This window comes from Thermobia domestica, chromosome 2, assembly GCF_964235325.1.
Source record: "Thermobia domestica chromosome 2, izTheDome1.hap1.1, whole genome shotgun sequence".
NCBI classification, from domain to species: domain Eukaryota; kingdom Metazoa; phylum Arthropoda; class Insecta; order Zygentoma; family Lepismatidae; genus Thermobia; species Thermobia domestica.
In genome coordinates, this window is record NC_137455.1 from 229,004,322 (window position 1) to 229,028,530 (window position 24,209).

A 24,209-nucleotide genomic window follows, 5' to 3' on the forward strand; every position below is an offset into this window, starting at 1 on the left:
TGAGTGTTATTCAATGATTCCTTTAATTCCTTTTCAGTAATTGCAAGCAAATGTTCTAAGAGCGTCATTTGGGCAGGACAGGAGGGTGTAATTTCCCCTCCCTTGAGCTTCATAAATACATATTGTTTGAGCAAATCTATAGTAATACACTAATAAAAAAGTGACAATTTGTTGTCGGCGGAGACTCTCCCCCCTCCCCCCGAATAAAATCTAAAATGACATTGCTTTTAGCAACAAATCTATAGAGTTACGATAGCACATTGTTAGAGAGCTTACATTTGGTTTCAAGAGTCAAAGGTTTGATCTCAAGCCATATGAGTTCTTGGGCGACATTGAGAGAGAGAGAGAGCGATTGAAATATGGAGACAGAGAGGAATGATTTATATACACAGATTTAGAACTGGGGAAAAATTATCGGATAGCATTCGTATCATGACGAAAATTGTGAAACAAAAGAAGGGAAGGTTTCGAACTGCGAGGATCACATTAAGCAGTTGTCGAATCAAGGTGGAGAACAGTTTTGAGGGCATCAGATGATTAGGAATGGAGAGAAAGATCTTGAGAACTGAGGAATTAAGTATTTAAAAAATCTGCAGCTTTCGAGACGGGTTTCGAACCGCGAACCTTGAAGTTATCGACCCATGACTTTATCCATTCTGCTACGGAGAACTCTGCACTCATTCACATACTTTTCCTTTAGCTACGTTGAAAGCTAACTTAATGGGATATTCCAAAAGTTGACTTGATGGATGCGCCGTTCTGATAGGATATACAACTCTTGTAACTTAGTTACAATGTGCATAATGAATGAACTACTTCTTGTTCAGAACACTTTTTAGTGCAGTAAAATTTAATATTGTGTTAATTAGGTTACATTTGATAGAACCATCTGATAAAGTAGTGCCAAACCCTGTGCGTTATTGTCTGTTAGGTGAATGGTTAATGTAAGTTATCCTACGTGTATGGTCCGAGCTTCGAATCAAGACCTTTCTTATTGATTATTTTCTTTGAGCTACGCTCACATTGTCCATTCCACAAGTTCAATTTTTTAATTCGAAATTATTTTCAAATATTATACTTCTTATTACATGCGATCTTACAACCTTAATGTAACTCATTTCTCTACGGCATATCATCATGAATGTTTGCACAATGACGACAGACAGGCGTTAATACAAAATTCAGTTCTTACTGTAATATACAGATGGTGATCAGAAAAATGGAAACACCTGAACGAAATTGCAACTTACCAGATTAATATGCTGTCGGGCCACCTTTCGCCTTCAGAACAGCCTTGATGCGACGTGAGATGGAGGCATAGAGGTCGTGAATGGTAGCAAGTGGAATTTTATACCATTCCTCGTGCAGGGCATCGGCCAGTTCTGTGAGAGAGGATGGAGGTGGAAATCGTCGCCGGAGTCGTGTTTCCAAGACGGACCACAGATGTTCAATTATGTTGAGATCTGGGGATTGGGCGGGCCAGGGGAGGTGTTGAACTTCATCCCGATGTTCCTCAAGTCACGCTGCAACAACGCCAGCTGTGTGAATGGGTGCATTGTCATCCTGGAAGATGGCGTCATTGTCTGGGAACAACATCCGGACCATTGGATGCAAGTGGTCTCCTAAAATTGCGACATAATCGTTGGGAGTGATTCGTTCGCTAAGTGTAACCACAGGACCAAATGAAAACCATGATATGGCTGCCCACAGCATCACCGAGCCGCCGCCATGTTTCACAGTTGGGCGGAGCCACTGCAGATCATAAACTTCTTTGGGCGTTCTCCACACATAAACACGGCCCGTGGTTGGGAATAGGGTGAAGGATGACTCATCCAACCATATCACACGTTTCCAGTCTTCAACGGTCCAAGTTGCATGGTCGCGGCACCATTTGCTGCGTGCGAAAGCGTTATGGTCCCTGATGAGCGGTTTGGCCCGTACAACACGACCCCGTAAGTTCATGTCATGTAATTTGCGGCGGACTGTGATTGTCGAAACAGGGTGGGGGAGGTGCTGATTGAGTTCCTCCCTCACTTGCTCCGCAGTGGCACGATGGTTCTGCGTGACAATGCGCTTTAATACCCGGCGTGACCTGTCACTCATGATTTTCTTCCGCCCACTGTTCCGCTTCCCCGATGTGGTTTTCCCGTTTGTTATGTAAGCCGTCATCACCTTTGACACTGTCCAACGCGACACATCTAACACAGTAGCCACTGCCGTCACACTCACTCCACATAACCGCGCACCAACAATTTGCCCTCTTTGAAAATCTGAGAGGTCTCCCATTTACACTACCTCCGTTTGCTGCAGCCATTGGGCACTGCTGTTCCACTGCGCCTGACGTAGTATGGAGACCGACCTAACACACCACCACCAGCGGTCCGGCGCTGAGGGCGCCACGACACCACTGCCAACCCATACATCTGACGTGTTGCCAACTACAGGTGTTTCCATTTTTCTGATCACCATCTATCTATCTATCTATCTATCTATCTATATATATATATATATATATATATATATATATATATATATATATATATGTGTGTGTGTGTGTGTGTGTGTGTGTGTATTTAGAAAGCTTGGCTCAGAAAAAAACGTACCGTGCAACATTGACTCTTGGAGGAACTTCAAACGAATTTACTATACGTATAAATTACAATCTCAACAATCTACTGTGGGGCTAAGACACTCAAACCATTCCATGAAGGGAAAGGGGTTATAAGTTAAAAAGAAAGTAATAGAATACGAAAAATATTGGTGTCAAGTTCATAGTTTTCTGGTTCGAAGAGATGTATAGTGACTACCAGATGGCACTCCTCACTTGTTTGTAGCCTTGCATAAATGGAAAATTGTTTTAAAAGTACATTTTACATTCAAGTATGATTGTTAAATAAAAAGTTTGTCCTTCAACATTGTTTTATAATTATTTTCTACTGTATTTCTTATTTACAATAACATATTTTCTATATATATTGTATTCTATGTTATACGTTTCTTATTTACATTTTACGTCTTACATCCGAAGAGGAGCTTATGACAATTAAAAGCATCAGGGATATACACAGAATGCAGGCCTTGGCAATCCAGAGCTCCTGCCTCACGAAATACCACTTTTCTGTAAATTATATCTAATTTTAGAGATGATGATAGACATTTTAGTAAAACGTGCCCTCAAAAAGCCTTGTCTACGCCCCTGCAAAGCAGTGAAAATTTTAGAGATTGAGCAGTTAGTAATGTTTCCCTATAAGTTATATCTCTGATAATTCCGAGTGTGATATCAGTATTTGTGCATTATGACTTTTCACCCGCAGTGTATTGAAACACACTAAAAAGGTACTGTTCTGAAGTCTTCACTGGTTCCCTCTATGGCCTCATGCCAATAGGGTCAACCTTGGACATAACCACATCTGAAATATCACCTTTTATGTCAGAGATCACGAAAACTATCCATTCGACACAAATATACGATATTTTCGATTCTTTTTGCCTGTGTCTCTCCCATTGTCAACTCTGTACCAACAAGGCTTGATTTGGACTTACGCAGCATCCACAGTGTCACTATTCATCTTTGCACATGAATTCGACACTAATATCGTTCGTATTTGACGTCTTTTACATGTCGTCTTCACCTCTTGGTAGGGGTGGTTTCAGAGTCTCGCCCCCATAACTATGGAGAAATTTCAACCAACGTAAGCATAATTATAAATAAACATTTGAAATATAACTGTACAGGTGATCTTCGGAGAGGAATTCATTAACTACTTTTTTGATATCAATGTATTGTCTCTTTTTAAGTAAGATCTTATACTCAAACACATATCATGTCTTTCAAAGCTCGAATGGAAAACTAAACGAATCGTCGTATACATGTTACGTTTTTGAAGAGAAAAAGAGCAAAACATTGATTGCACAAACGTATAATGGTATCATTTGCATGCAAATTTATGACATAAAACGTGTTGGCTTGATAGATGAGGTGTTAGTGAGTAGTGGCAGACAAAGTTTTCTTCCAGTACCGTTATGTTTTTATAATTAATTTAGAAAGTCATGTCCTCCTGTAATGTTTGCGTTGTCAGAGGGGCGTGTATGTTATTAGGGGTTGATGACATGCTTACGTGTGTTTGGAAAGTTCCTATGTTTCTTTTTTTAGTTGTGATGACATGTATGTATTGTTGGAAAGGTGGTGTCCTCTTTTTCGAGTCTGTATACGTGTCTGTACAGACTCTATACTGGATATTTTTAAAAATAATAATGGAAATTTGAATTAAATCTATTGATATGATTAAATTAATAATCCGTAGTAGTGATTAAATTAATAATAATAATATTGAATATATTACTCGAACAATATGTGAGAGAATAAAAGATATTCTCCTAATAAATTTTGTTTGCTGTGCAAACTCATTATTTATTTAACCTTTCGTAATAAATTACTCGAACAATATGTGAGAGAATAAAAGATATTCTCCTAATAAATTGGTTTTTATATTGCTCCGCTTTACAAAGAAAGCTCTTAAAAGTATATAGAAAGTGGGAACTTGCAAAATAAATCGTTTGCTGTGCAAACTCGTTGTTATCTTTAATTTGATCGCTTGCTAAGCAAGCTGAGAACACTTGCAGTGTGAACCTACAAATAATTTCGAAAATATTTTAAAATAAGAAGCTGAGAACACTCACAGTGTGTAAAAGTTTATGTGATACGTACTGGGATCGAACCCGGGACCCCAAGCTCCGGAGATGAACGCTGTATGATGGGAGGGAAATATTTATTCATGCGGGACTTTTTTAATTTGACGGATTGTATTTTTTTATTCTCTCGTAATTATTACTCGAACACTGTGTGAGCATAATCGGTGAACGTGGTAAAAGCTAGTGTACGGTACGATACACTATGCTGGTACATATACAGAGCGTGGTTTCCGTACGTCTTTTGCTGGTGAACTTAAGACATAAACTGAACTTTTCGCGCGCTTTTGGAAAACCGGTTGGGTAGGAGTGATGATGTGTGCTTGCAGGGCGTTGCTAAAACTTGAATTCAAATACAAAGGAAAACCGTTGATACGTTTGGTAAACATTACAGAATACCGCCAGACTAATAGAAATAACTTTGGTGCCGCGGTAGGTGAACAAAAGAAAGATTGCGGACGTGGGAGATAAACATCACAAATTGGGGGCAAACTAATAGAAATAACTTTAATGTTGGGAATGCTGAACACGTGATTACCTTGCGGTTATAAAAATACTTTAAATACACGTTATAAGAAACAAAATATATAAAGATACATCATGCAGTCGTATGAGAAGAAGGATCTTTGCAATAGCAATATTGAAGCAATATCTGATGCTGAAACAGAAATATACGAATCATTGTCAGATGAAGAATTTGATTTTGATGCAATAGATTCACCAGCGCTAACAGTTTCACCAACACCACCATCATCTCCAGTTGTATTATCAAGAACATCACGATTTTGGGCTTTAGATTGTTGTTGTAATAGTGAAAAAGTGGATCGCGAATGTATAAAGAAGGCTATTGAAAAATGGAATTTTAATGAAACACTAATATGTGAGGGATGTACGACAGGATCTAATCATGATTTTGATCATGATTGTATGACTATGCGTCCAGAATTATTGGAAATCCGCGCTTGGAGTATTATAGCAAGTCCTAGTGTTGAAGATGATGTGTTTTATTTGTACGCAAACACGCATATTATCGGACTATTAACAAGAGAAAAATTTTATGATGCCTATGTGGAATTATTAAGTGATACAGACTATTTACCGGAATTACTAGAGATCTTCATAAGAAAAGACAAACGGAAAGCGAATATTTCAGATTGAAAAAATGTATTCGAATAGTGCTAGTGTTTCATGTGTGTTATGTACTGGTGAAAACATTAATGTGAACTGTGTATTAAAAACTATAAAAGTATACTTACACAACAATAATCCAATGGAATGCGTGGAATGCAAGTTACATCTTCCTCATGAATGTAGACATTTTCATAATACTGGATCATTTGCAGTGAAGTATTTATCTCTTGACAAAACCCTTAGTGAACTCTTTGAAGTGTTTGAACAAGAACATAGTGAAATCTCATTTCTATGCTTTATGCATAAAACTTGTGATCTTTTACAAAATACAGAATTTGTTGGACAGATAATTCCGTTTTTTATTTTTCATACAAATGAAATTTCACCATGTGTAAATCAATATATTATCGATATTCAATATATTTTAAAATGTCTGATAACGAATTTATTATTCGTGAGTTTTGTTTAACTCCATGCGATGATACAGTATATTTCCATTGCTTGGTAAAATCACCAGTAGAATATAATTTATTATCACTAGGATGTCAAAAACAAATTGACTGGTTAACATTAAATTTGCATGGATTGAAATGGAATAGCAAAACTGGATATACTGTATCATGCATACGAAACCTTGTATATCAATTATGCGCAAAGAATTCAAACTTTTATTGTAAAGGTTTAGAGAAATCTCTTTGGATTAAAAGAATATTTGCATTAGATAATGTCATTGATTTAGAAACAAAACATTGTCCTTCATTAAATGAATTATGTGGAAATACATTTAATGAATATTGTTATTTTCACACAAGTATTGTAAAGAAATCAGGATGTGCATATCGTAATGCACAACAGTTGTATTATTGGTGGAAATATGAAAGATCAACAGCATTAACTAATGCATTATCAAGATTGTAATGAGGAATTGTAAATAAAATGCATGGGTGTAAGTTTAAAAAAATTATTGTAAATTAAAAATGTAAATTTAAAAAAAATAAATAAATAAATAAAAATAAAAAAAATATTTGTGTTTTCTTTTTAAAAATTTGTTTACATGTTTATAAAGAATATCATCATTCTTTTTCAAATTTTTCTTGTTAAATAATTTTAAACACTTTTCAAATGATTGAGTGCGAATAATATGATGCAGAAAATATAAGACAAAATAGCCGCATAACACAGAATTATCATGTTGATATTGCTGAATATTTGTAAAGTACATTTTAGTATTTTTGAACAAAAAGTTTTTTATTTCCTTGGGAATGTCCATAGCAAGACTATCAAAGTAGTACCCATGTTTTTTCTTATTGATGTACACTGCAACCCAGTGGAAACCAGCAGAATCAGATGTATCAAGATTAATCACAAGTGCTGCAGGAGGTTTTACCGTTGCAGGAAGTTTGTCAATAGGGTAAATTCCAGTAACACTTGCACCAGTCTCTTTATCACTTAGTAACACTTTTAATAATTCGTCACTATACATGATGAAGATTATTATTATTTTTAATTGTAGTAGGTATGTAATTATCACTGTTATTCACATGTAACACATAATCATACACTTTTACATATTCACTATACAGTAATGCTTCATGAACAGTACATCTATATTGTCCGAAACGATGCTTATTATGTGCACACCGATGAACCTGAAAACTTAATGCAGTATACTTTGGACAGTTTATTTCTTCCAAATTTGTAACTTCTTTGAAGAATTTCTTGAAGAAAACACTTTCTATTTATTCCGTATGTGTATATGGTTGTAGTATTTGAACAATATGTTTGAAGTATTTCCTTAAGATGTGAATATTCCACATCCCCTTCGTGCCAGGTAATGCCATACACATTCTCACCTAGATATTTGTTTGTACTTACGATTGGCTCAGATAACTTATTTAAAGGAAATGGTGGTTTAAAAACCCAATTTTGAAAAAAGGGAACGTCAGGATTTACAATGGCTAGCTCTTTTATAATAAAGTCATCTTCGTTATCATGATACGCCGAGAAGTGAACAACAACCCGCATTGTACTCAACTAAATAAATTAGAAGGTGTTATCAGTATAAATATTTCTGTCTTTGTCTACTTGTGTTAAGAATCGAATTGTGCGTACACAATGCATGTAACAGGTTCAGTTAAAGTTTCTGAAAATGATACTTTTAAATTTACAGGGTAATCGCGTACTACATCCCACGTGTTATCATCTAAAGTTCCTGTTGAAGATAGAATAAATGCATACAGAGCATATCCGTTTGGATACTCATCAAGAGTAACAGTATGTGAATAATTTTGATAATATATATCAGTACCTGAAATCAAAGTATAGTAACTTAGAAGGTATAAATTATTATTAAAATCAGGAGTGAGGGGGTTGGGAGGAAATGATTTTGAACCGACTTGTAATTGCAGTTTGTTAACGTTAAAGTTTCGAAATTCAAAGGGATTAAGATGTGATTTCCCATTGAAGGCTGTGTTAGAGATGAAACCAATAATCAGGCCTTTAGGAACATTACCCAGGAAAAGATTATCAATGCTGTAAGACTTTACTTGTGCAGGTATAGTATAAGATCTTGTTTCCACTCTCGTCAGAGGTAACTTGGCTGTTTCCGAACCCATTCGTGTATTTAATTGCATAGCTAAATCTGCAGCTACATCAATACGTCGTACATGAAGAATAATTTCCTCAAGTGCAACTTTGTAACTTGTATTTTCAGCAGACATTAAGCAAAAATTATCTTTACTACGATGTAGTTTTACACGCAAACTTACTTTGTTAGGAAGCATACGATCTAAACTTACAATATCAGTATGAAGACGTTCATACATTTCAAAAGATTTACTATTTTTCACCATATTAGCACGTTTTTGAAAACCAGCATTTGTATTATCTAATTTAATAATATTTTTTGCAGTATCCTTACGCCACATGACACATGCTAAATGTGTTTGAGAAGCATCATGAGAATAATTTAATAATGTTTCAATGTATGCACGATGAGGATAAGATCCTGATGAAGAACTAATTAATTTATCATTTAACGAAATATCAATTTGACTAAATAATGTAAGAAATTATTTACGGGTGCGATAACATCATCATTAGCTAAAGTTGTACCATCAGCTTCAGTAATTTTACAACGTACATAAAGATATAGATATGCAGGATGAATAAATTCACCTGTTTCTCCCGGAATAACAAATTCAATAGGTCCTTCTGAGGTTAATGTGGAAATAGGACGATATTCAGCATTTGTAGTTGCTTCAATAGCTGTTTGTGTCATTGGTATAGAAAAGAAATCAAATTCATTGGTACAACATTCAAAACTATTTGAATTTAGGAACGTCATTATGAAAAGATGTCCTGTATATGTTTACGTTTTGTTGGTGGTCCAAACTTTACAATTGCAGGAGCTTTCCTCTTGCGTGACCGTCTCTTGCCGTTACCAGTTAGCAACTGCCCAACTTTATTAATTGTTTTTGTCTTTAAACTATTACCAGCTTCTTTTACACGTGCTCGAACCGATTCTTTAAATGGTCGATTTTCTAATACATCACCCGCAACTTGCATACCGGTTTGTAATGCTTGACGTCCTACAGTTTTTGCACCTTGTTTAAGAAATGGTAAAGCAAAACGAAATAATCCTTTAAAGAAACTACTTATACCATGTCCCCTTTGATATACAGGTCCTGAAAAATATGGTATTCCGCGCCCACGATGATAAGTAACACGTCTTGCTCTCATTTTTATTATTATTATTATTATTATTATTATTATTATTATTATTTAGAAGATGCCGGAGAGTGTTTAAAATGTAGTGTTACGGTCAGTGTCCCAGAACGAAATGGCAAATTTCGCCATGCATGATCTTTTAATAGTATTTCAATTGTATTAAAACAAAATTTTGCAAGTGGTATATAATGAATATCTTCAAGTGTAATTGTTTGAACTTTTCCATATTTAATATCAGAGATTGTTGCTATACGTAATAATGGTGCTTTTGTATCACCTAAAAATTGATATTGTATAATATCTGTATAAATAAAAATTTGATGTGGATATCCGATATCTATGTATGGTTGTTTGAATCCGTGAGATTCTTTTACAAGATCCGATTTTTCAGAAAAACCTAATTGTAAAGCTAATGTAGGCGACAATGTAACTGATTCTACATGTTCATCACATTCAACATGTACAACATTTGAAAAACTAAATCTTATAAAACTCGATATTGCGTTTAAATCTTCTAGTAAATGATGAATGGATGGATAATATCCAACAAGAATTTTACTTTTCATAGGTTCTGCATTTTTAAATTTGTACCATATAACGTTTTCACCGCGGTAATATTATAACATGTTAATGGAATGTGTACTTCACTTAATCCTACATACCAATCGGATTCTAATGAACGAATATTATTTTTAATTGATTAATAAAATGTGTTGGACTATTTGTACGATATACATCTGCACTAGCATTTGAAACTAATGTAATGTAAAAACTATCATCAATACTTTCAGAAATCATTTTCATTTAAAGTGAAGTGTTAGGTTTGAAGTTCCAAAACGAAATGGTAATTTTAACCCGTGTTCATCTTTTAAGTTTACTTCTATTGTATCAAAATATTTCTTTTCAACTTTAACATAATGTGGTGTGTGAAACACAAAAGATTTTACATGACCGTGTTGTACATTATATACACTAAGTTTTCGAACTAATGGACCTATATTTTGTTGTTGTTTTACAATATCAATGCAAACATTAATTGTATTGGGAATATTATAATCTAAATCACATGGAAATTTTCCACGTGCTAATATTAAATCAACATTTTTAACTTTTGTGTATTTAACATTTTTAACATCAAGCGTATTTTCATTAATAAATCCAAAAATCTGTTGTAATCCTGGTGTAACACCAATCATACATTGATCTTTTAATTTTAAAGAATGTTTAATAACAACTTGATTTTTATTTTGTAAATAGTGTAACATACGAACATTTTCAGGAATTAATTGTAGAATCGATTCAATTGATTAATAATATCCAGGTGTTATTGGAACATGGTAGCGTTCAACTTTATCATCGATAACACTAGTAATTATAATTTCTTCATTTTCACCAACATTGTAAGAACTCCACGGAATATTAATTTGTGTTAATGCAACAGCCCATTCCCCATCACTTAAATCAATAGGTTGTGCCAATTTAACTCGAAATGATGATGTATTATTACCAAAAAGATTGCTACTTGCATTTGAAGGAAGAGTAACGTAAAAGTCGTGTGTAAAGTTCGAATTCATTTTGCAGACTGAATAGAATCTGATCTAATCCACGAATTCATAGTTGATGGATATCCTAACCATTTTACATACATCCACCCTTTTTTACGTTTTAATACTTTTTCAATGAGATATGTTTTGTTTGAATTTATAATTACTTTTTGTAATTCTTGTACATAAAATATTCCTTTAATTTCTTCACCGTTCCAATCTTTTAATTTGTAAGTGACAGGATCTGACTTAATACATTTGTCAACAATAAATATTTCTTGTGAGCATTTAGGTAAATATCCTTTTCCTAATATATGTTTATACTTACTAACACGTACATAATCACCCGCATTAAATTTGCATGTTATATTCTTTTTATTATTTTTATTCCCGTATAATGTTTCCCACACTTGATTCACATTGGAATCATTTACTTGTGCAGGTGCCATTTTAATACTTGAATGGTATGAATGATTATAATTTTTTACAATTTGATCTAATACATTAATATAACGATAAGTATTCATTGCAGTAAAATAACGATACAATCTTTCTTTTAATGTACGTATAAAACGTTCTGCTAACGCGCATTTAATTTCGGAATGAACACTATAATGATTAATTTCATATTCTTTAAACAATTGTTTTACATGACGATTATAAAATTCACCGCCTAAATCTGTTTGTACGTTAAACACGGGTAACTTGAAATTTTTAAAATTTTTGTTATTGCTTTTACCATTTCAGGACCTTTCTTTGTTTTTAACGGAACACAATATGCACAACGTGAAAAAATATCTATACAACATAATATATATTTATAATTATTATTATACTTTGCAATATTTTGCATATCTGCTAAATCCATTTGTAATGTTTCATTTGGTGCACTAACATAATACTTTTACGTTCAAAAACTTTACGAGCTGGTGCATGTAATGTATAAGCATCTTGAGAAGCTAACCAATTTTTAATTTTATTTTTAGATAACTTTGTTTTGCGTTGTAATGTTTGTATACTTGATAAAGAATCAGGATTTGAATAATCATAATATATTTTTGATAATTTTGTCATTTTACATACTATATTCTTTCCAGTGTTTAAATAAATTAGCAACTACTGCAGGACTAGTAGATTTTCTTACTTTACGAATACGTTGTCTACTACTACTACTACTACTATTCACTTTTCATGCTGGTGTGCTAATAGGTGTACCAATAAATTCTTTAGGAACATTAAGATCTTCTAATAAATTTTTAAATTCATGAATACCTAAAGGATTTCTTGAATATTTTCTTGTACGAACAACACCATTTACTAAATCTATAATATTTGAACCTGGTATTGTTTTTCCTTGAATACGTACAATGCCAGACTTATCCCACTGAATTTTATCACAACTTGTCAACTGTTTTAATAATAGATCTGTTTTCCTACGAAGTGTTTTCGGTACTGATTGTAAAATGTCTGATACTAATGGTAAAATAGAAGTATTGCTATCTTGTTTGGAACTTGATGATGATTTTTCTTCTTCTTCTTGAATGATAGGTAAAGTAATAGGTTTATGTGAAGAAGAAGATGTATACTGTAAATAACGATGCAAAGCTTGTTGATATAATTTCCACTTTTGTTGTACACTAAGATCATGACGTTTTAAGATATTATTCATTTCTTCATCTAAACGTGACTGATGTGAGTCTATGGATTTAAGGTTTGATTGAATTTCATGTACAGCATTTTCAGGAACTAAAATCATTTTACGTAATTCTGACATATTTAACGACTGAAAATACTACTTCCTACTGCTGCAAGAAGTGGTCCCAAGATTAACGGTAGAAGCGCACCACCTTTTTGTAGTAACAACTTCTTCTTTTTATTCAATGCAGTACGTTGCTGAGATAGAGCACGTAAGATCTTTTTATGTCTACGTAAACGTTGCTTCTGACGAGAATTTAAAGGAATGTTTCGTTTTATTGTGTTTTTAGCTACTTGAAATATTGTTCTTATTAAATCCCCTGAAGCATTTTGTAAAATTTGTTTTCGTTTTGCATTTTTGCATTTGCACAGAGCACGGAGCGTGCTGTAGTGTTGTTTCACCTTCAACATCTTGATGCATACTAAACAAAAATTTCTGTATGCATGTCTTTTACGTTAGCGTACACATGCATGATTTCATTCGGAAAAATATTTGTACGTATTCGCAATGCATCGTTTGTTTTTTGTGTCAAGTCAAATAATAAATAAGTGTGAGGCTCCCGTGTTACTTCTTCGAACACACTCACGACTTCTTTACTATACCGAGGCATAATTTGCCTTGCTAAATATTGTATTTGTAATTTATCACGTGGATTTTTAAATACTATAATATAATGTGCATTTAAACTAATATCACGTGCATGTCTTCCTTTTGGAAATAAATTTTGTATAATAAATATTACAGTTAACTTTTTTATGATGTGCATACTTTGTAAATAAATTAGCAACATCGCCATTAGTTTCCGACATTAAATCATCAAGTATTAATAATGAATTTTCTTTAATTTCAAAATTATTCATGTCAGATATTCCCTCTACAAAACGTATTTTTGCATTTGCATCTAATTTTGGTATTACTGCACCATAACACCAAAAAATATCATTAAATTTTATACTAAACATTTGATCACATTCATTAAGTAAACGATTTACAAAACAAGTTTTACCAGCCCTTGAATGACCAGCAATTAAAATAGTAGAGGGATGTTGAAACTTTAACATCTTGTAATCAAATGAATGCATACAATAGAGACTCTGCTTGATATACACACTCACACACATACATTCACATATTTTTCGAACATGTGAGGAAATAAAAGATAAAATTAAAGCTTGAAATGACTAGTTTATATATATATATATTTTGCACAGCAAACGCAATAAATAAAAAAAATCACTGAGATATAAAATTAAATCTTGAATTTCAAAACGAAAATTTAAATAAGATCACAACGTAGCTGCTCTTACGACTTTCTATAAGAAAGGAGAATATAAAAAATAAGAAACGAACAAATAAAATGATCACAGCGTAGCTGCTCTTAGGAGTATGCTCTGGCATACGAAGCAATAAAAAAATCACTGGGATATAAAATTAAAGCTTGAAATGAAAAAAAATAAATTAGGAATAAATTAAAATAATTTAAAAAATAAATATTTTTACAAGCGATTTTAAGAACGAGTATGCGATACGGTTTAAAAAGAGACATTCATACAACTCACATTCACTCATTCGTGGGTCTATAACCGTAAGATACACTTGCACGTTTTTGTATTGGTTCATCGTCAGTTATGTCAGGTTCGTCAATACGTTTTCGTTTTTTGTTGACCTCACGGTGTGTCTTTGTCTCTCTACAGCCAAAGATACGGAACCCCGGTCTACGAACGATACTATTTGGGTTTTCTATTACTGTGGACTCTAATTGTCCAGACACTAATTTATAGAAACTCTCAAAGTTAATTTTTTGAGAGGTTCTATCATTTAGTGTTATCCCCGTAATTTTGAATATATCGCGATCATCCCCTTGGGCATTTGTTAGCCGCATGGCGTAGTTTTTATAGCCAAGACCAATAAAGGTTGTAAACTCCCAACCTTCAGGAATTTCATTTGTAAGATCACCCAAATAGTTTCCGAGCGGTAACAAGGGTTCCTCATCTTTTTTCTGTAGGTACATGATACTGTCAGTGTCACAGTAAATTGCTCTGTCAGGTCCTACAGTCGTCAGTAGTTCGTAAAGTCTAAGTCTTGCCCACGAAGTTATAAATGCGACTAGTATCACATTGGAAAACTAACGGAACGTTTTCATTTTCAATGTCGCTGTACGTGAGAATGAGATGGTCATCATAAATTGGTACTTTGAATCTCATACCGTGCCGTAGTTAAATACCTAGAAACTTGACCTCATCACTAACGATTATACTCTGTGAAATGTCTGTGCGTTGCCCCCACTTTCCATACAATGAATTGAGGTATAGTTTCGCACATTGCCTCAATCCCGGGTTCGTCTTAATATTATCATAATTTAATCGTATGCCTTCATGGGCATAATATTCATCGATATATTTATGTTTGTCTTCTTCAGTGGTACAGTAAGCAGGAAAACCAAAGGCTTCCTGCTTCATCTGAAGGAAGGAATTCACATAGGTCCCGAACAGCCCACCTGAATTCCCCTCTTCAGGATCTAAGAGTTCAAATTCCCATATCTCATGTATATCGATTATTTTGTAACCTTTTTTAAGAGCTAGGTGTAACTCTGGAGTGCAAAATGTTCCTGTGAGAGCACACTCAGCGTCACTATGGGTACATTCATTAGTGTTTTCTTCTTCCATACATGTGCGGCAAAGGCCGAAAAGTAATCGACCTCCCGCAACGTATGGTAAGATCGGAAAATAGAGGTCCTTTGCAAGGACGATTGTGCATTTGACTACACCGTGAATACTTTCTACATCTGGAAAGTCCGGTCCCGTGTGAATCTTAGGTGATTTAACCGGCATAGGTTTACGCGCCATTACCCATGGGTAAAGGCTAGTTACATTGGCATAAGAAATACGCTCATCACTCGTACAATTGACGTAAGAACGAAAGAGCTCCGTGCGACCACCGTTGTAACAGTTCTTAGGAATAAGAAAATCAGGCAGATTAGTACAACGTTCTTGAACAAACTTTTGCACTTCCTTGTCCGTCTTTACCTTATTATCCCAAGAACATTCCCATATTTCATATAGGTTTACACCTATACTTTTCAGGTACCTACGGCGGCGCATGGTTTGCTCATATCGTTTCTCCATCGTATTGTACGAGTCTTGTGCATCGTGCAAAACCGCGTCACGGTTAAAGGGAAAACTAAGGCGACAGGCGTGGAAATAGCACCCGTAATAGTCGAAGGCAGCGTTGAGTCCTTCGTGCCATCCATCGACCTTGTACCTACCAATATACTTTTCCCCACCTCTCCTAGCATGCTGGATTTCTATCCCTAATTGGTCTTCCATATACATAAGCCATTGCATAGTTTTTGTACTATACTTGGTCTTATGATGAAATCCCAACGCGGGAATGATAGGAATACTATTTTCCGGTAAGTGCAAGGTACGATATGTTCGCATTGCAAGACTTGCAATGGTTGATGATTTTTTGAAACATTGCAAACCCTCCGTTTTCTCTTCAATAATATCATTAAACTTAATGACCGCTTCTGTTAGAATTCTAACATCATTTTCACAATAAGCCAGCATATCCTTCTGCAGGTTAAACTCCTCGCCACTTTCCGCACGTTCTTGGTGCCAGGCTTCCAATTGTTTTCTTTCTTCTGTGCTTCGTCCCTCAGGGTCATAGTACTTAAGCGGAGGGTAGGGACCGACATAATTTTGATTATCTTCAGTATTAAAGAAATATGGGAAATCTCCCTTCTTTAAATTTTGACTAAGGCCTAACGTTTGTGGTAATTTTGATAATTTCACACCAATATAGAGGAAAAAGTCGCGAAAAAAGATACGGTTACCTATGTTAATATTAAAAATCTTTTGACCCTGGATAAGAACACTAGGTACAATATGCTGGTCTTCTATTAGAGTTCTAAGACAGAAGAGGCCATCGTATCTGGATGCATTATGAGCGACGGCCACGATCTTCTGAAAGACAGGACGTTCTACTAACACGTGGTTAATAAAATCCGCCATTGTCTTAAAAGAAAACGAACGATTTCCAATATTGTCACCGCACGTTTTACAAGGCTCATCGATACTTTTCCTTATACAGGCGTGACATACATGATGACAACACACCAGTACAACTTCATGTTACCTTTCACCGCGCTCATTCGGCGCCTTCAACATCGTCTCTACATCATAGGTGATGTACATAAACCTTTTCGTATGAACAGGTTGCTGTCTCTGAATAAAACATGTATGATTTGTATCAACATATGCACGACATGTTGAACAAAAATGTTCACCACACATGTGTTCAGATTTTCGCCCCCTCTTATCAAAGATGATACCACAATCGATACAGAGCTTTACATTATCACATACGGATTTAGCCGCTTTATTACGTGTCAGATGGTTGTCAAAACATGTACCCTCAGCAAACTCTCTATTGCATGCATTACATTTAATTCTGTTTGCAGTATAGTCCCGTTCGTGAGTATGTTCGCAAAAAGTACAACGAGTTTCACACTTGTGTGCCCGATATCTTTCATCATAACCTTCCAAACAATAATAACAATACTTCCGTTTGCTAAGAAAACTTGTAATATTACGAATGGGTTCGAAATGACCAATAGTGTTACCTCTTTGATATAGGATAAAAATCTTATTTTCTGCATGTTCTCCCGGGTAACGTACTATATATTCCCGATTATTCTTTTCAATCTCCTCATAAACTACGATTTGATACTCCCCTTTCAAATATGCTTGAAAGAGGTCCAAATCAGAGAAGTCACAACCTTGCTTACTTTGAACGTTAACTCCTGCCATCTCGCAGAGAACTTCTGCTTTAAAAAGCCACTTATTATAATCTTTTGTTTTTAAATTATATAAAACGTTACTACTTGAGGTATGCTTTGTTATTCCATATATTATGGCTATGGGGAGGCAGTACATATTCTTATTTTCAATGCGAATTAATCGCTTTTCCAAGTAATTTTGGTATTTGCAATATTTTTGGACAGCACTCATTGCATTAGGTCTTCCTTGTCCGTGCAAATTCTCAGCTATATGGAATCGAAACAATACTTCTTCCCCTAAAAGGAACACTTCATTCGAATTTAGTACTCGTTCGATTGAAGTGAGGACTGTTCTAGCAGTGAAATTGTCCTTTCTTCTCAACGGCACATACACTGGTTTGTTATTAGTACTATTACTACTTTCAACGTATAAACCAATGTAGTCCATGGGGCGTGCATTGGAGATCACATGTTCCAACGCAAAATCGATTAAACTTTCGATATAGGCCTCTGGGTTATTAATATTCCTTTCATCACCCACAGGTCTGACGACAATTTCATGGCCCGTAAGATGAAACCTTTGTCTGCTTTGTCTTACAACTTCGAAATTACTATTTCTTTGATTATCCCCGCCATTACTATTATCACTACTACTACCACTTGTACTACCACTATTATGACTACCAGTAGTACTACTTGTACTATTCTTATTTATGTTGCCATGTCCAACCATTGGTGGGACACTAACACATGACGGTCCAGGCTGAGGAGAAAAAATCATTTGGTTCCCATAGTCATGATTATCCTGTACACAATATTCAGGTGGATTATATACAGGATTTTCTCCCTGGACCTGTTGCGTGGGTATAACCACAGCATTGTCCTCATTTTCAACCAATCTCCTCATTTCTTCTTCAATTGGTATTTCAACGGAATTTAAATTAACAATTTCATCTGCTTTATCATTTAGAAAAGCTAAATCTTCATTCGTTAACAAATATAAATTATTAGGACTCAAGTTATGAGTTTTTGAGGGGTCATGACTATGGTATTATTATTTTCAGATGGGATTAAGCATTGTTCCAAAACAAATCGCGAGCCAAAATAAAAAAACTCAGATAACTCTGTATCATTTATCCTATCTACCTGACCTTCCCCACAAGCTAATAAATACATAACTTTATCTAGAGCCAATTCATACGATTCTTTAGTACGAAAAAAACCGTACACAAACAAATCAAGTACGTCAGCACTGCTTACACAGTGCTGGAGAAGTAGTGTATCATTACCTTCAAAGACACGAAGGGACCGCAATATGGCTTCGCATCTCACCGATCCCCTATGGCCAAGTCTGTTTAATTCCATAATAGCTTTCCACGTACTAAAAACCCTAGGGTACTCGTTGAGACCGCGCAAGACCTCTTGCAGGTAGATTTCATCAATAAGGTTTAATTCTTCAGCCGGGCAGAAGAAATCCATCTAAAAAAATAAAACAAAGAAAAACTATTTTGAGTAATCAACTCCACTTTAATAAAAAAGATCAAATAAATACTTCTTTTAAGCAACGCTCACATGATAATATATAAAAGAAAAAAATTAATCATCTTTAGTAAATTATTGATATGTAAATAGAAATCAATCAAGTTACTTTATGAAAAATCAGTAAATATATTCACTTATATTGAATTGTAAACTATTCTATTAAAAATATCCACACACACAAACACACACACACACAGAGAGAGAGAGAGAGAGAGAAAGTCTCTCTTTGTTCATTAATATTGGTTAAATACAAGTCAAGTACAATTAAAAAAAATCATAATAACCATAAGAAATACATACCTTTCAAGGCTTAGTTCTCCGCTCACAATCCACAAAAAAAAGAAGAAAAAATCTCGACTGCGTTGGTCGGTACTTTTAATGTAATTGCTAGCACCACAACGTATAGCAAGCTTCAATGTCTGTAATAAAACAGGCCTCAATAAATATAAAGATAATCCAGTATACTTTATTTAATACTATTAAAATAGGTTTAATAATCAGGAAAGCTTTCTCTGTGATCTTTAACGCACGCCGACGTAAGAAAAAGTGATAAGCGTACACATCAAATACATGTTATATCATGTTCTATCAAGTGTTCTCCCCCTCCCGACCACTAACAGTGACACCTAGCGGCTGAATTTTAAATTAACCTTAGTATAGTTTACCCCCGTGTGTCGTGTTGACGTATTTTGTTATTAGTCCCGAATATATATCTATATTTTAAAGGTAAAGTATAATATATATTTCTTTTTTATCCGTAAAATATTACTGATACCATTAAATAAGTACCAAAAACCCTTCTCGCAATTGTGTTCTGTTAATAAAACATAGTTTGTGAGGGCGTAGCTGCTTCTTCTATCAGTAAACAGCCAAACGTTCATTATATTACAAATCCCTAAGGGGGACCCACCAACACATAAGCCCCTTCATTTGAACATAATTATCATCATGTTATTACCTATTCAGAAAAACCCGCAATTGTAGGTACTCTAACTAATGGGAAACACGCCCTCACTTGGTAAAAACATGGTAGAAATAGCCGCACATAATTTCCTTTTGCTATAATACTGTTAAAATCTATGGATGTCTATCTGGGAGGCAAAAGCCGCACAATTGTAAAAACATGTTAGGAATACCCATACATCATTTCAATTCGCTTCATTGTAATACAATACTGTTTAAATCTAAGTGAGCCCGTAACTAAAGGGGGGAAGGGCCCCCGTTACTTGTAGAAATATACTACGAATAGTCGTACATAATTCTCTTTTTTGCTATAATATAATACTGTTAAAATCTAAGTGAGCCCGTAACTAAGGGTGGAAGGGCCCCCGTTACTTGTAGAAATATACTACGAATAGTCGTACATAATTCTCTCTTTTTTGCTATAATATAATACTGTTAAAATCTAGGCAATCTATCTTACAGGCAAAAGCCCCTCATTGAGGAACATGGTACAAATAGGAGTACATAATTTCCTTTTGCTATAATACTGTTAAAATCTATGGATGTCTATCTGGCAGGCAAAAGCCCCTCATTGAGGGACATGCTACAAATAGGAGTACATCATTTCATTTTGCTTCCTTGTAATACAATACTGTTTAAATCTATGGATGTCTATCTGGCAGGCAAAACCCCTCATTGAGGGACATGCTACAAATAGGAGTACATCATTTCATTTTGCTTCCTTGTAATACAATACTGTTTAAATCTATGGATGTCTATCTGGGAGGCAAAAGACACTTAGTTGGAGGGCCATGCTTCAAATAGGAGTACATCATTTCCTTTTGCTTCGAGAATACACAACAAGTTTTCAAATCAAAAAACAGTGTTCAATAACCAATGTGTTTCGGGGGGGGGGGTCTGTAAAATTTTCATCCTTTCTCTTTCTTTCTTAACATTAAAGCTATTGTATGCGCTATGTGGCTACCAACCCCGCAATAACTAACATTCAGTAATATTTACTATTAAAACGAATATTTAAATTATAATGTGGGGCAAAGCGCTCCTTCCCCCTCCCCAAACTGAAGCTTTTTTTCTTTCTTTCTGCAAATACTAGTCTTAGTTCAAACATTTGCGTTCCTAAAAGATTATCAGCTATGTTACCAAAGCGTACTTCTATGACATCTATTGGCAAAATGATCTTACTTAAGCAGTTCAAGCCACATCTGTACAGCGTACATATATATTAGGTATAACTGATTTTAAATCATCATGAGTAGAGAGGGAATGGGGATTCTGCAGACAAATTTATTATTAGCCCATTTTAACAATATGTCACCCTATCATCTCTAATAACTTCTAATCTACTCCCTAATAATTTTTAGCGCACTTCCTATCCCAAATAACTTCTATCACATCTCAAGTAACTTCTATCTTACTCATAATAACTTCTAATGCATTCTATCACTAAATTTAGTTACAAAAAATCACTAAATCTGGTTACAAAAAATCACTAAACCAAGTTACAAAAACAAAAAATCACTAAATCTGGTTACAAAAATCTGGTTATAACCGGTTTTGACTTCAAAAAATCACTAAATCTGGTTACAAAAAAATCTGGTTATAACCGGTTTTGACTTCAAAAATCATAAAAACTTCTATCTAAAATATTACAATGGAATCCTACACAAAATATATTTATTGCATCTTAATCTCCCGTTTATAAGCTTTCATTTGACACTTGAATCATGAAAATCCGTTAATAATTAGCTTTAAAAACTCAATGAGAAGAAATACATACAACTCCGGAACAGGTGATCTGTCACTGATTCATTTTGAACGATTCCAGTACCAGCACAGAACCGTCCAATCCGATTCTCTTTCCTTCTCCTCATGCCAACATACATATATACATACACATAGAGTCTTATAGCAGCTGCAACATGTTTTCTTTCTTTTTAGCAGCCAAATATAACTCACACTTTCTTCCTGCTCACTTTGAGGAAGATTTAACTCAGACTTAACCCCGACAGTTCTTGTGCCGGAGTGTCTGTCTTGTGAATCTTGATTCAAGGTTATTTCTTATGAAAATTTCTGATCGGACAACTTCAACTATGCAAATTAAAAAACTTTCCGTGTTACTTAGCTAGCATGAACGAGAAACTGTTTAAATAAACCCGCCAACAAAACTAATGTTTTACCATGCAGTATCTCCAACTCAATATTTTTTTCAGGACGTTCCAGGATTTCAATTTTTCAAGATATCGCTTTAAAACATATAGGGATGAATTCACCCCATTACTAATAAATATGATAATTGTTAAAAATGAGTTGGCAACACTGATAGTCACACCCCCAAATAACGTTAAAATTCCATAGCTCGGCTCCTAATTGACCGATTTCAAAAATTCAAACGGTAAATGAATACTAATAACATAACCAATTTTTTAAAATGCATAGATGGTTGCATAACCCACAGGATATGTTTCCCTTTTTCAATATCCCTACAAAATTTCAACAAATCGAAAAAATAAAAATACTACCATAATTTAAATAAAATTTTAAGACTTTTTTTAAGTATAACATTTTCCCGAAAACTCAAAAATAAACCCGTAAAAAATCCCGAAATTTTGAACTTGTTATAATTTCGTCAAATATTAACCGATTTTCAAAATTCAAACGGTAAATGGTTTCTATTCTCTTATAATTTTTTTCTAACACGTTACTGGTTGTCTATGTCTAAGGATAAAATTATAAAAAATCAAAAATCTTCACTATGTAAGAATGTATTAAGGAAATGTAAACAGGACATAAGTACTAGACTACAAAACAATTATTTTCATGTATTACTGGTTGCCTATGTCTAAGGATAAAATTACAAAAACAACTTTTATGACTTAAAAATATAAATTTTACCTAAAACTAAACTATACATAATTACTCACTAACACCTATCAACTACACCACACATAAAAGTTAACTAAATTTTACCTAAAACTAAACTACACCACACATAAAAGTTAACTAAATTTTACCTAAAACTAAACTATACATAAAAGTTAATTAAATATGACTTAAAACTAAACTACACATAAATACATTTTAACTATATCTTATAATGCCCCCAAGCTAATGTACTTACACCACCCTCTAGTATATATCTTTTATCATCATTTGAATCTAATGCTAACTTATTTACAGCTATGGTATACACATCATCCTTACAACTTCGAATTAGATTTATATTTTTATGTTTTCACATCATTGAATAGGGTTTGCTTATAATCATCAAATTGTAACTCTTTTGCTACTACACATTTTGTTATTCCTTTTGCTTTTTTCTCCTCTTTATTTTCAACTTTAAAGGCATACATCTTTGATCTTAACCCTATAAACTCCGTCATTATTATACCTTTGTTTTCATCCTTCATCTTTCCTAATACTTTTTTGTTTACTAGTGGTATTCCATATTGATTATCCTTTCCATAATCACTTGTGTCAAATAGATCAACCATTTCCTTTAAGTCTTTGTAGAAGTCATCTGTATTAATTTCATATATAAAACTATCAGTATCCGTGTAACATAAGTCTATATCGATATCGTATTTAGGTTTCATAATGTTGTAATGGAAGTCATACATTAATAGTTTTGACAAATCTAGCACACTCATACCAACATATATAGGTTTGTTGAAGGTCAATTTTTCTTTTTTCATATGTATCGCACACAAATCTTCAGTAAATATTGTTCTGTAATCAAAGTTCGGTTTCGCTATTAACTTTTCCACCCTCATTGGATCACATTCTAAGGTAATAGATGGCCTCTCTCTAATGTTTTCCATTGTTTTACCAAATACACTATTGTTCATTAACTTGTAAAAATCTTTCTCGAAATCATTCTTAGCTTTTGTTCTCATATTTGTATTTAGATCAATATATTCCTTTAACCAGTTTGATTGCTTGAACTCCAATATTCTATGAATTTTCTTTAATATCATCCCAAGTGACATATATAGTTTTAAGTTTCTGTAGTGAATAACATATCTTTCTTTATTGTAAAGCGTTGTTAATAATTTTGAATGTTTCGATCCTGGTGGACACATATTTTCTGGAGCTAATGGTAGATCTGAATGTTTATCATGTAAGTGTTCTGGATATT